Source organism: Aethalodelphis obliquidens, unplaced genomic scaffold (genome assembly GCF_003676395.1).
Source record: "Aethalodelphis obliquidens isolate GAN/ISIS:26980383/991018 unplaced genomic scaffold, ASM367639v1 scaffold97, whole genome shotgun sequence".
In the NCBI taxonomy this organism is placed as follows: domain Eukaryota; kingdom Metazoa; phylum Chordata; class Mammalia; order Artiodactyla; family Delphinidae; genus Aethalodelphis; species Aethalodelphis obliquidens.
In genome coordinates this window covers 748,543-761,918 of record NW_020838041.1, presented here as the reverse complement: position 1 = coordinate 761,918, position 13,376 = coordinate 748,543, and the positions used below count along the sequence as shown (strand labels likewise).

At 35.0% G+C, this 13,376-nt stretch overlaps 1 long non-coding RNA gene across 1 annotated transcript in view; it reads left to right on the top strand.

Annotated features, from left to right (window-relative positions):
- Nucleotides 1–12,735, top strand: part of LOC113614436 (uncharacterized) — a 127,486-nt gene extending 114,751 nt beyond the window's left edge. The window contains exon 3 of the long non-coding RNA XR_003430624.1: nt 12,241–12,735. This is a non-coding gene — a long non-coding RNA (uncharacterized LOC113614436). The remainder of the gene's footprint in view (nt 1–12,240) is intronic.
- The last annotated feature ends 641 nt before the right edge of the window (nt 12,736–13,376 follow it).

The following is a 13,376-nucleotide window of genomic DNA, read 5'->3' as shown; positions in this document are numbered from 1 at the left end:
GTCCCCCACATCGGCAGGCAGACTCCCAATGACTGCACCACCAGGGAAGCCCCTTTGCCCAGTTTTTAATCAATTTTTTATATTAAGTTTCATGAGTTCTTTATATATATACTGGATATTAACCCCTTACTGGATATATGATTTTCAATATCTTCTCCCATACAGTAGATTGCCTTTTCATTTTGCTACTGGTTTTCTTCACTGTGAAAAAGCTTTTTAGTTTCAGGTAGTCTCATTTGTTTATTTTTGTTTTTGAGGCTCTTGCCTGAAGAAACAGATCCAAAAAAATTTCACAAACTGTAATGTAGAAGAGCTGACTGCCTTTGCTTTCTTCTAGGAGTTTTGTGGTTTCCGATCTTATATTCAAGTCTTTAGTCTATTTTGATTTTATTTTTATATATGGTCTAATATGCTGGTCTAGAGTCATTCTTTTGCTTGTAGTTGCCCAGTTTTCCTAACACCATTTACTGAAGTGACTCTCTTTTCCCCATTGTATACTCTTGCCTCCTTCATCATAAATGACCAAATGTCTGTGGGTTTATTTCTGGGCTCTCTATTCTATTCCATCAATCGATGTGTCTGTTTTGCACCAGTACCATATTGCTGTGATGATTATAGCTTTTCAATATAGTTTGAATCAAGGCACATGATATTCCCAGTTTTGTTCTTCTTTTTAAAGATTGTTTTGACTATTTGTCATACTTTGTGGTTCAATACAGTTTTTAGGATTATTTCTTCCAGTTCTGTGAAAATTGCTATTGATATTTTGACAGGTTTGCATTGACTCTGTATATATCTTCGGGTATTATGGGAAGTTTAACAATACTAATTCTTCCAATCTATGAAGGTAGGATCTTTCCATTTATTTGTGGCATCTTTAATTTCTTTCATCTATGTCTTATAGTTTTCAGAGTACAGGTCTTTCATCTTTATGGTCAAATCTATTTCTAGGTGTTTTATTTTTTTGATGCAACTATAAATTAAATTATTTAAATTTATCTTTCTGATAGTTTGTTATTAGTGCACAGAAATGCAACAGATTTCTGTATATTAATTTTGTATCCTGCAAATTTACTGAATTCATTTATTAGTTCTAGTAGTCTCATGGTAGAGTTTTTAGAGTTTTCTATGTAAAATGCCATATAATCTGCAAAGAGTGACAGTTTTACTTCTTCCTATTCAATTAGGCTATCTTTTTTTTTTCTTGTCTAATTGCTCTGGCTAGGACTTCCAATACTATGTTGAATAAAAATGGCAAGAGTGGGCATCCTTGTCTTGTTCCTGATCTTAAGAAAAACGGTTTTAGCCATTTATCATTGAGTCTGATATTAGCTCTGGGTTTGTCATATGTGGCCTTTATTATGTTAATGTACATTTCCTCTATACTCACGTTGTTGAGAGGTTTTTGTTTGTTTGTTTGTTTTTTACCATAAATGAGTTTTAAATTTTGTTAAAGGCTTTTTCTGCATCTATTGAGATGATCATATAATTTTATCCTCATTTTGTTAATGCAATATATCACACTGACTGATGTGTGGATGTTGAATCATCCTTGCGTCACTGGAATAAATCCTACTTGATTATGGTGTATGATCCTTTTAACGTGTTTTTGAATTTGGTTTGCTGATATTCTATTGAGGGCTTTTGCATCTATGTTCAACAGGAATATAGACCTATAACATTCTTTTTTTGTGGTGTCCTTGTTTGGTTTTGATATAAATGTAATGTTGGCCTCATAGAATGAATTTGGAAGCTTTCTTCCTCTTCAATATTTTGGAATAGTTTAAGGATAAATGTTAACTCTTCTTTAAATATTTGGTAGAATTCCCCTGTAAAGTCATCTGGTCCTAGACTTTTGTTTGCTGAGGTTTTTTGTTGTTGCTGTTCTACTGATCCAAATTCATTATTAGTAATTTATCCATTCATATTTTCTATTTTTTTAAAATTCAGTCTTGGAAGATTGTATGTTTCTAGGAATATATCCAATTCCTCTATATTTTCCAATTTGTGGTGTATAATTGTTTGTAGTGGTCCCATATGCTCTTTTTATTTCTGTGGTATCAGTTGTAACTTCTCTTTAATTTCTGATTTTATTTATTTGGTCTCTCTCTCTCTCTCTCTCTCTCTCTCTCTCTCTCATCAGGCTAAAGGTTTGTCAATTTTATATATCTTGTCAAAGAATCTGCTCTTAGTTTCATTGATCTCTTCTAACTTTTTTTCTCTATTTCATTTATTTCTGTCTGATCTTTATTATTTCCTTCCTTCTACTAATGTTGGGCTTTGTTTGTTCATTTTTTTTCTAGTTCCTTTAAGTGTAAGCTTTATTTATTTGAGATTTTACTTATTTCGTGAGGCAGACTCATATGTCTATAAACTTCCCTCTTAGAACTATTTTTGCTGTGTCCCATAGATTTTAGAAGGTTTTGTTTCCATTTTCACTTTTTTTTTTCTTCCTTTTTATTTCTTCAATGGCCCATTGATTGTTAGTCGCATGTTGTTAAGCCTCCATGTGTTTGTGTTTTCTCCTAGTTTTCTTCTTCTGGTTGATTTCTAGTTTATACTCTCAAAATCGGAAAAAAATGCTTGATATGATTTCAATCTTAAATTTATCGACACTTGTTTTGTGGCTTAATATGTGATCTATCACATATTAAAGCTCCAGGTGTACCTGAAAAGAATGTTTATTCTGCTGTTTTGGATGGAATGTTCTGTATACGTCTGTGAAGTCAATCTGTTATAAAGTGTCATTTAAGGCCAATGTTTCCTCTTGATTTTCTGTCTGGATGATCTGTCCATTGTTGTAAGTGGGGTATTAAAGTCCCCACTATTATTGTATTATTATCAATTTCTCTTTTTATGTCTGTTAATAATCTGCTTTATATATTTAGGTGCTCTTATGTTGGGTGTATAAATATTTGCAAGTGTTATATCTTCTTGTTGTATTGATCCCTTTATCATTATATAACATACTTCTTTGTCTCTTATTACAACCTTTGTTTTATTACTTTTTTCATTTATATTTCCCTTTATTTTTTTTTGCTTCCAGAATAGCTAGTCAATTCCTTAACTTTTTTTTTAATAGATCTTTATTGGAGTATAATTGCTTCACAATACTGTGTTAGTTTCTGTTGTACAACAAAGTGAATCAGCAATAGGCACACATATGTCTTCATGTCCCCTTCCTCTATAGGCTCCCTCCCATCCTCCCTATCCCAACCCTCTAGGTCATCACCGAGCTAATCTCCCTGTGCTATGCTGCTGCTTCCCACTAGCTAATATTTTACATTCAGTAGTCTATATATGTCGATGCTACTCTCACTTCAACCCAGCTTCCCCCTCCCACCCAGTGTCCTCAAGTCCATCCTCTATGTCTACATTTTATTCCTACCCTACAACTAATTTCATCAGTACCATTTTTCTTTTTTTTTTTTTAGATTCCATATATATGCATTAGCATACAGTATTTGATTATTTCTGTCTGACTTACTTCACTCTGACAGTCTCTGGGTCCATCCACCTCACTACAAATAACTCAATTTCGTTTCTTTTTATGGCTGAGTAATCTTCCATTGTATATATGTGCCATATCTTCTTTATTCATTCATCTGTTGATGGACATTTAGGTTGGTTCCATGTCCTGGCTATTGTAAATAGTGCTGCAATGAACATTGTGGTACATGTCTCCTTTTGAATTACGGTTTTCTCAGGGTATATGCCCAGTAGTGGGATTGCTGGGTCATATGGTAATTCTATTTTTACATTTTTAGGAAACCTCCATACTGTTTTTCATAGTGGTTGTATCAATTTACATTCCCACCAACAGTGCCAGAGGGTCTCCTTTTCACCACACCCTTTCCAGCATTTATTGTTTCTAGATCTTTTTATGATGGCCATTCTGACTGGTGTGAGATACCTCACTGTAGTTTTGATTTGCATTTCTCTAATAAGTAGTGATGTTGAGCATCTTTTCATGTGCCTGTTGGCCATCTGTATGCCTTCCTTGGTGAAATGTCTATTTAGGTCTTCCACCCATTTTTTCACTGGATTGTTTGTCTTTTTGATATTGAGCTCCATGAGCTGTTTGTATATTTTGGAGATTAATCCTTTTTCTGTTGTTTCATTTGCAAATATTTTCTCCCATTCTGAGGGTGGTCTTTTTGTCTTGTTTATGGTTTCCTTTGCTGTGCAAAAGCTTTTAAGTTTAATTAAGTCCTGTTTGTTTATTTTTGTTTTTATTTCCGTTATTCTAGGAGGTGGGTCAAAAAAGATCTTGCTGTGGTTTATGTCAAAGAGTGTTTTTCCTATGTTTTCCTCTAAGAGTTTTATAGTGTCTGGTCATACATTTAAGTTTATAATCCATTTGGAGTTTATTTTTGTGTATGGTGTTAAGGTATGTTCTAATTTCATTCTTCTACATGTAGCTGTCCAGTTTTCCCAGCACCATTTATTGAAGAGGCTGTCTTTTCTCCATTGTGTGTTCTTGCCTCCTTTGTCATAAATTAGGTGCCTATATGTGTGTGGGTTTATCTCTTGGCATTCTATCCTGTACCATTGATCTATATTTCTGTTTTTGTGCCAGTACCATACTTTCTTGATCACAGTAGCTTTGTAGTATAGTTTGAAGTTGGGGAGCCTGATCCCTCCAACTCCATTTTTCTTTCTCAAGATTGCTTTAGCAATTTGGGGTCTTTTGTGTTTCCTTATGAATTGTAAAATTTTTTGTTCTAATTCTGTGAAGAATGCCATTGGTAGTTTGATAAAGATTGCATTGAATCTGTAGATTGCTTTGAGTAGTATAGTCATTTTCACAATATTCATTCTTCCCATCCAAGAACATGGTATATTTCTCCATCTGTTTATATCATTTTTGATTTCTTTCATCACTGTTTTATAGTTTTCTGAGTACAAGTCTTTCACCTCCTTAGACAGGTTTATTTTGATGTATTTTGTTCTTTTTGTTGCAATGGTAAATGGGAGTGTTTCCTTAGTTTCTCTTTCTGATTTTTCATTGTTGGTGTATAGGAATGCCAGAGATTTCTGTGCATTAATTTTGTATCCTACAACCTTACCAAGTTCATTGATTAGTTCTAGTAGTTTTCTGGTGGCATCTTTAGGATTTTCTATGTATAGTATCATGTCATCTGCAAACAGTGACAGTTTTACTTCTTCTTTTCCAATTTGTATTTCTTTTATTTCTTTTTGCTCTCTGATTGCCGTGGATAAAATTTCAAAAAATATGTTGAATAACAATAGGGAGAGTGGACATCCTGCTCCTCCCGGAGGGCCGTCCCCTGTCTCTCCTCAGCCTCCTTCATATGCCCCCAGGACAAATGCAGCCAGGGAGAGGGGGTCCTTGGAGGGCAGGGGACCAGCCTGGGAGCTGAGCAGGCTCCCTGGGCCCAAATGGGTGGGGCAATCACCCTCCACTCCTCTCCCATTCCTCCTGGTGGGTCCCTCCCACTGGCCTCTCCTGATCTCCCCAGCCTCAGGGGCGCTGATCCTGTCTGGCCTCCACTTCTCCTCCCCGCTCAGTCCTCCCACATCCTACTGTTTCACTTGGGGGTTCTTCCCATCTCCTTGGGTGTGAGTGTCCCCCCACCAGCAGCCAGCATGCGCCCTAGTTGTGGGGAGATGCTAAGTCAGCATCTTCCCGCTCCACCCACAATCTTTGTTTTAAAGTTTAATTTGCTGATATAAGTATTGTTATCTCAGCTTTCTTTTTGTTTCCGTTTGCATGGAATATCTTTTTCCATCTCTTCATTTTACTGTTTTCTGGTTGTTTTTTGTAGTTCTTCTCTGTTCCTTTTTTCTCTTGGTCTTCCCTTGTGATTTGATGATTTTCTTTAGTATTATGTTTAGATTCCTTTCTCTTTATTTTTTTATATGTATTATAGGTTTTTGGTTTGCAGTTGTCATGAGATTTGTGTATAACTATATATATATATATATATATATATATATACAGATATATGTATATATCTATATCTGTGTATATATATATATATATATATATATATATCAGTTTATTTTAAGTTGATCACTTAAGTTTAAATACCTTTTAAAAACTACAGTTTTATTCCCTCACCCCACATTTTACTCTTTGACATGATATTTTACATCTTTTTGTTTGTGTATCTCTTTACTAATTATTATAGTTTTAGTTTATTTTACTACTTTGTCTTTTGACTTTTATACTAGCCTTGTAAGTGGTTGACCCACTACCTTGACTATATGTTTGCTTTTACCAATGTGTTTTTTCCTTTCATACATTTCCTTATTTCTAGCTATGGACTTTTCTTTTCTGCTTAAAGAAGTCTCTTTAGCATTTCTTGTATGGCCAGTTTAGTGGTGGTGAACCCCTTTAGCTTTTGCTTGTCTGTGAGCCTCTTTATCTCTCCTTCAACTCTGAATGATAACATTTCCAGGTAGACTATTCTTGGTTGTAGGGTTTTTTTTGTTGTTTGTTTTTAATTCAGCACTTTGATAAAGTTCCACTCCATTCTGGCCTGTATAGTTTCTGCTGAAAAAATCAGCTTATATTGTTACGGGCGTTCCCTTGTATGTAACTAGTTGTTTTTCCTTGCTGCCTTTAAGATTCTTTCTTTACCTTTAACTTTTGACATTTTAATTATAATGTTTGTTTGTATGGGTCTCTTTGGGCTCATCTGTTTGAGACTCTGTGCTTCCTGTACTCGGATATCTGTTTCCTTCATTAGGTTATGGAAATTTTCAGTTAATATTTCTTCAAATAAGTTTTATATCTCTTTCTCTCTTCTTCTGGTACCTCTGTAATGTAATTTTTAGTATGTTTGATGTTCTCTCAGAGATCCCTTAAACTATCCTTATTTTTTTTAATTATTTTTTTTCTTTTTGCTGTTCCAAATGGGCAAGTTCTTCTACCCTGTCTTCCAGATGGCTGATTCATTCTTCTGAATCATCTATTCTGGTACTGACTCAATCTAATGTATTTTTCATTTCAATTATTGTATTCTTAAGTTCTAATTGGCTTTTTTAAAATATGTTCTGCCTTTTTGTTGAAGTTATCACTGTCTTCATCCATTCTTCTGAGTTTGGTAAGCATCTTTATCACTGTGACTTTAAATTCTTTTTCAGATAGATTATCTTCATTTCATTTAGTTCATTTTCTGAGACTATATCTTGTTCTTTTATGTGGAACATATTCTGTCGTCTCCTCATTTAGCCTAACTTTCTGTGTTTGTTTCTATGTACCAGGTGGATCCATATGTCTCCTGGTCTTGAAGGAGTAACCTTATATAGAAGGTTTCCTGTGGGGCCCAAAAGAGCAATTCCCCCTCTTTATCTTTGATTATCTGTAGTTTGAAAATGATATGCCAGTGTGTATTTTTTTGGCATGTATCCTGCTTCATGCTCTGTGAGCTTCCTGGATCTGTGGTTTGGTATCTGACCTTTATTTAAGGAAATTCTCAGTCATTATTGTGTCAAATATTTCTCCTCTTCCTTTTTCTCTTTCTTCTCCTCTGGTATTCCATTATGTGTATATTACACCTTTTGTAGTTGTTTCATAATCCTTGGATATTCTGTTTTATATGAGTCTTTGTTCTCTTAGCTTTTCAGTTTTTGAGGATTCTGTTGATGTATCCTCCAGACCAGAGATTCCTTCTTCAGCTGTATCTACTAATAAGCCCATCAAAGGATTTCTTTCTCTTACAGTATTTTTGATCACTAGCATTTCTTTTTGGTTCGTTTTTAGAATTTCCATGTTTCTGCTTACATTGGCCATCTGTTCTTGCATGTCATCTACTTTATCCATCAGTGCCCTTAGCATATTAATCATAGTTATTTTAAATTCCTGGTCTGATAATTCCAACGTTCCTGCCATGTCTGGTTCTAATGCTTGCTTGGTCTTTTCAAATTGTGTTTTCTGTATTGTGGCACGCATAGTAACTTTTTCTTGATAGCCATACATGATGTACTGGGTAAAAGGAACTGCTCTAAATAGCCCTTTAGTAATGTGGTTGTGAAGTCCAGGTGGAGGGGATGTGTTTCTATTCCTATAATTAGGTCTCAGTCTTTTAGTGAGCCTATGCCCTAGGGTGCAAACTTCACAAGAGTTTCTCAGGTTTTTTTTTGTTTGTTTGTTTGTTTGTTTTTTCTCACAGCTTAGATGGGACAGGATGGGTAGAATGGGCTGGAGTTGGGTATTTCCCTTTTGCAGGTAGTTAAGGTCTGATCATCACTCAGCAGGTCAGGCTCTGGTTAACTAGCTTCCCCTGTGGGCAGACTTGTTAAAAAACAGTTCTCTGGCAAATTTCAAAATGGTTCCTTTTCTCCTCCCGCTGCTGTAAGCACAAGGGAATTTTTCTCTGCTATTTACTGTGGGAACGTGATTGAGCTCCTGGGAGTAAATCTCACAATATTATGGGGTCTGCCTGTGACTGGGTTGGCCTGGATTTTTTAACTCTCAAAGAGTCGTCTGTGCTGAGCCTCCAGTAATTTGTCAATTACGTTTCCAGTGTTTCTACCCCCACGCTGCTGTGCACAGTGGTTCTAACTCAGGTCTCTGCTCTTGTGAGCTGTTAATCCACTTATTTGCCTGTCCTTTTTCTCCAGTCTTGGGGATAGTGTTTTTCCCTGTGCCCTCCTCTCTCTTAAAGATCTAAAAAGAGTTGCTGGCTTTTAAGTCTGGTCAGTTTTTTCCTCAGAGGCAATTTTCAAACTCCTTATATGTACAGCCAGAAACCTTCTGTTTCTTTTTTGGCGCATTAATTTTGGGTATTGTGTATGAAGTTCCAATAATAGTAAGGTTAAGTTTTATATCCCTATATATATATTCCTTATTGTTTTCCTCTGCAGTTTTTTTAGGCATCCTATTCTTCCATTCTGTCCATTTCTCATCTTCCCAGATCATGGCTTTAAGGTTAGTAAAGTTTCCCAAATTAATTAAAGATGCTATTTCTTTTTTACTCCCATTCTAGCCATGTGGGGTTAAACCCACAACATTTCACTGTTCATTCTAAATTGTGACTTGTGCCACAACTTAATCTACTGGTTGCTCTTATAGGTCTTCCAGTCTTTTGAAAACATATGCAAACAAATAAAAGTTAAGCACTGCTGAAAATCATATTCAAACCCATAAAAACATGTTTTGTTAATGTAATTAATTCTGATGAACACTGTCCCCATAATCCAACAGAAAAAAAAAAAACGACTTAGTTTTCCTCCACATAATCAAACTTCAGCATTTACTTTTCTTCCGATTGTTGACTGCTGTTTGGGCTCTGTCTGAGATGTTTGAGTGTTTGTTTCTTATGTTGTTCATAACTTGTGTTTTATAAAATCATCAGTTATAATTGTTAGCCTCAATACAGCTATACAGGGTAAATAAATCGTGAGCCAAAGAAATGCCATAGGAAACAAAAATGGGCAAAAACGTGACAAGACCTATTAATTGTCCATTTCTGTAATGAACTGAGACATGGATGATACTGTTGAATCTTCGTTGCTCAAGCATGTTCTTGAATTATTTTTTCTGGAATGATTACATTCACATCTTACTCTGTAAGGTTTAGATCCAAGTAATATTACAATCACAAAGATGTTCTAGAATATATCAGCTCACATTTGCCGCTTTCTTTGATTCCTATAGAAATCATGGAGTGGATCACATAACTGAAAATGTTATTCTGTACTGTCTTGCACATTAGTTGCAATTGATTGTCCAAGTAAAGTTTAAAGTCTTTAAATCACACTTTATCATTTTCCCTGGGAAAAAATGGAACACAATTTCAATAAATATTAATTTTCTTGGTGCTTATCCTCAAATTCTGGTTTACATGGGATAAAATGGAGACTTGACATGCAAAACTTAAACTGAGTTTGGAAACCAAAGAAAGTAGGATGTATAAGAAAGCTCAGAAACATACCTTGAAACAATCTGAAGAGATCAAGAAATAGGCATTTTCAGTTAACACTGAGTGAAGAAAATGGACTGTCGGGGAGAAATTTTTTATCTTTTTAGTAAAACTCCATTTAATTTATATATTTTCTTGTATATATATTCTAATTTGTCCAGAATTCTAATTTGTCTGGACTGAGCTGAATAATCTTCCTTAAATGAACTGTTTAATTATCTAGAGTGAGAATTAACAGAAAAGACTGTGCTCCATAATAACCCCTGGTTATGTCAACTGCAAAGCCCGCCTTGCCCCTCCTGCAAGAACAGGCTTTCTAACATGAAAATGGAGTCAGGTCACACCAGTGCTCATATTCTTTCAAAGATTTCCCATTACCTACATTTACGCCTGCAGTTCCTGGTGGGGAATACAGGTATGGGCTTTCAAGCACATCTTTCTCTTCCTCTAAGCCACTGTTTCTTCATCCTTAGTGAGCATGTCATCAACGAAATGGATCACCATAGAATTTTCAAAAATACGAAATAGAAATTTCCTTGTGCATTGCTCACGGTAAAGCTGAAGACATTTGTGGATGCTCTGGTTAGGGAATATATGCATTCTGGTTTGCCAAGGACAAGTAGTCTCATTTATATCTGTTCTCCCAGCCTAAGTATCTCTTGTGGTCCCTTTCACATTCAACAATGTCACAGGTTGGATGAGAAGATATATGTTTACCCTAATAATGGAAGGTAAAGTAAAATGTATATTTCTTAGTATGCACAACAGTAAAATTTTTTTGAATTGATTACCCCAAGCCTTTCTTGGATTTTTTTTAAATTTTTACTTCTTATATATAAATACTCTTTGTTATTAGAGTTGATTTACAATATTATATATTTCAGCCATATGACAGCGATTCAGTATTTTTATAGATTATACTCCATTTAAAGTCATTATAAAATATTGGCTCTATTCCCTGTGTTGTACAATATATCCTTGTATCTTATTTATTTTATACCTAGTAGTTTGTACCTCTAAATCTGACTCCACTTTGGCCCTCCCTCATCATCCCTCTCCCCACTGGTAAGCACTAGTTTATTGTCCATATCTGTGAGTCTGTTTGTATATATTCATTTGTTTGTTTTATTTTTTAGATTCCACTATAAATACTCTTTATATACATTTTACTTACATAGATATATGAATACATCCATTATAAACATGATCTCATTTAGTCCTTATAAAGATGCTACAAAATTGGTATTACTAACACCATTTCATAGATGAAGAAGTTTGTTGGGAGGCTGGGTAGCACAAAATTTAATGGTTAGGAACACAGGCTTTAGAGAGACCTGGCTTCTTAGATCTTTATTCCTTAACATGTTAATAAAATTGAAATTCACTGAACATATATTTCTCTTTATTTTATTTCTTTGTATAAGCAGATTCTTATACAAGGATACATTCTTATACATTTGTTTCTTTTCCTGGTATAAGCAGATACTTCTACCTAGAATGGCTTGCCTTCTCTCCACCTCATTCTTTGCCTCCCAGGAAATGTCTTACTCATTTGTGAAGGCTTTTACTTATTCTGGAAATAATAAAATGCAGTATCTAATAAATGTTAAACATTTGTATACAGTTCATGGGTGAGACACAGGTGGAACTGGATAAAATGAAGACATGGAAATAAAAAATATTTAGAGGCAAAAAGAGTTTTGGATTTGAGGGAGGGGAGTAAGGAAAAAGATTTTGAATTTAATTATCTCTCTGTATTAGGGTAAAATGGCCAATGGAGTTGGGAAGGTAAATAGGACCAGAATAGAGAAGGCTTTCAATGCCAGGATAACAAATATGTTTTTTTTCATGATGTGTGTGTGTAGACATTCATATACACAGACTAACCTATACTTGAACTGTCAGTGTTTGGTGGGCAGGTAACACAAAGTAAATGGTCTTTGTGAAATAAGCCGAAAGATCTCACATAAGTGTAAAGAACAGTACTGTTCTGAGAAAAAAACCCATAAAATACACTTTGACTAAATGGTTTAGCCCGGGTCTTCCAAACACTTAGAGCCTGAGCCGAAAGCTTGTATGCAGGTAATTTATTTGGGGAAGTGATCAGAGGAACAAGACTGAAATGCTAAATAGAGAAGGGTGAGAATCAATGCAAGAGTGTGTTGTTCAGAGCTGGTGTCCAAGTTGTTCACCACCATACAACACTGGGCCCAGTCCCACTGTAGACCTTCTGAGGAGCCCAGTAGTACACCCCCATGGCCTGCCAAGCCCAAAGCACAGGAGTGTTACCAGGTCCTGTCCCTTGAACAGTGCCAACACTTGGGTATCTGCTGTCTCTCGTTTCCAGGACTCCAGTGGTCAGCGTGGCTGACGTGCTATCAGGATCCCCGTCTGCACAGGTGGTTCCCACAATACTTGCTGGAGTGACAAGCTGTGACGAGAGCGTGTGAATATGGACAGAGACCTGTCTGATAGACTAAGTTTACAGATGAAGCAAATTAGGAACAAATGTTTTTAAAGCATTTTCTATTTAGCATGATTGTATGGTTCTTTCAAAAGGTTAGTCTCCAAACCTAGGGTTTTATGCCTTTTGGCCACGCCTTCATCGTTCATGTGTATAATAACTGATTTCTGAACATGGACTCCATTGAATAAAGGAAGAGGTTAAGTGAAAGATGCTATAGTCACATGTAAACAACAAGAAAGGTAGCATTTAAGGAAGTTATTATGTATATACTTGGGGAAGGTGAAAAAAAGCTCTTTTCCTTAGAGGATAGACACTGTCTTTTATACTGTATAAGCAGACACTATGTTTTATTTATCCTAGTATACTCTTGCCTTAGCATAGAACCACACACAGTGTGTGTGTGTATCTATTTAAAAGTATAAATTATATATATATATATATATATATAGTACTGATATATATCAATACTCGTAAAAACAAGCAATTAGAAATAAAGTAAAAAATAAATATTACAGTGCAGAAGAGGAAAGCGTAATGCCTCAGTACTTTTAACTATACAAAAGTAGGTTTTCTACAAAAGGAAAATAACTTAATCAACTTATTGGTCTGTCACAGAAATTAATAATATTACAATCTCTGTTTTCTTGATTCATTATTTAGTTTTAATACAAGTCTTTAACAACTAAAAGAAGAAATATTTAATTTCAAAGTTAGTGTTCCAATTCAGAAAATATCTCATTCATGAACTAAAATTTTCACTTACAAGTAAAAATATTACACCACACAATTCGCAATGTTTTGCTGTTTTAAATTCTTATCACAAAGTTCCTAATGTTCACATGAAGTGACAGAATTGAATTAGCTCAGGTAGTTTCTTGGTCTTACAGTCACTCTGCTATCATTTTATATTTTAAAGCTACTGTTTAGACACAAGAATATGAGTAATATCAAAGGGTGATCATGATGTCAGCTCAATGCAAGCATGGATAATTCTGAAACAAAACGAACTTACTTCT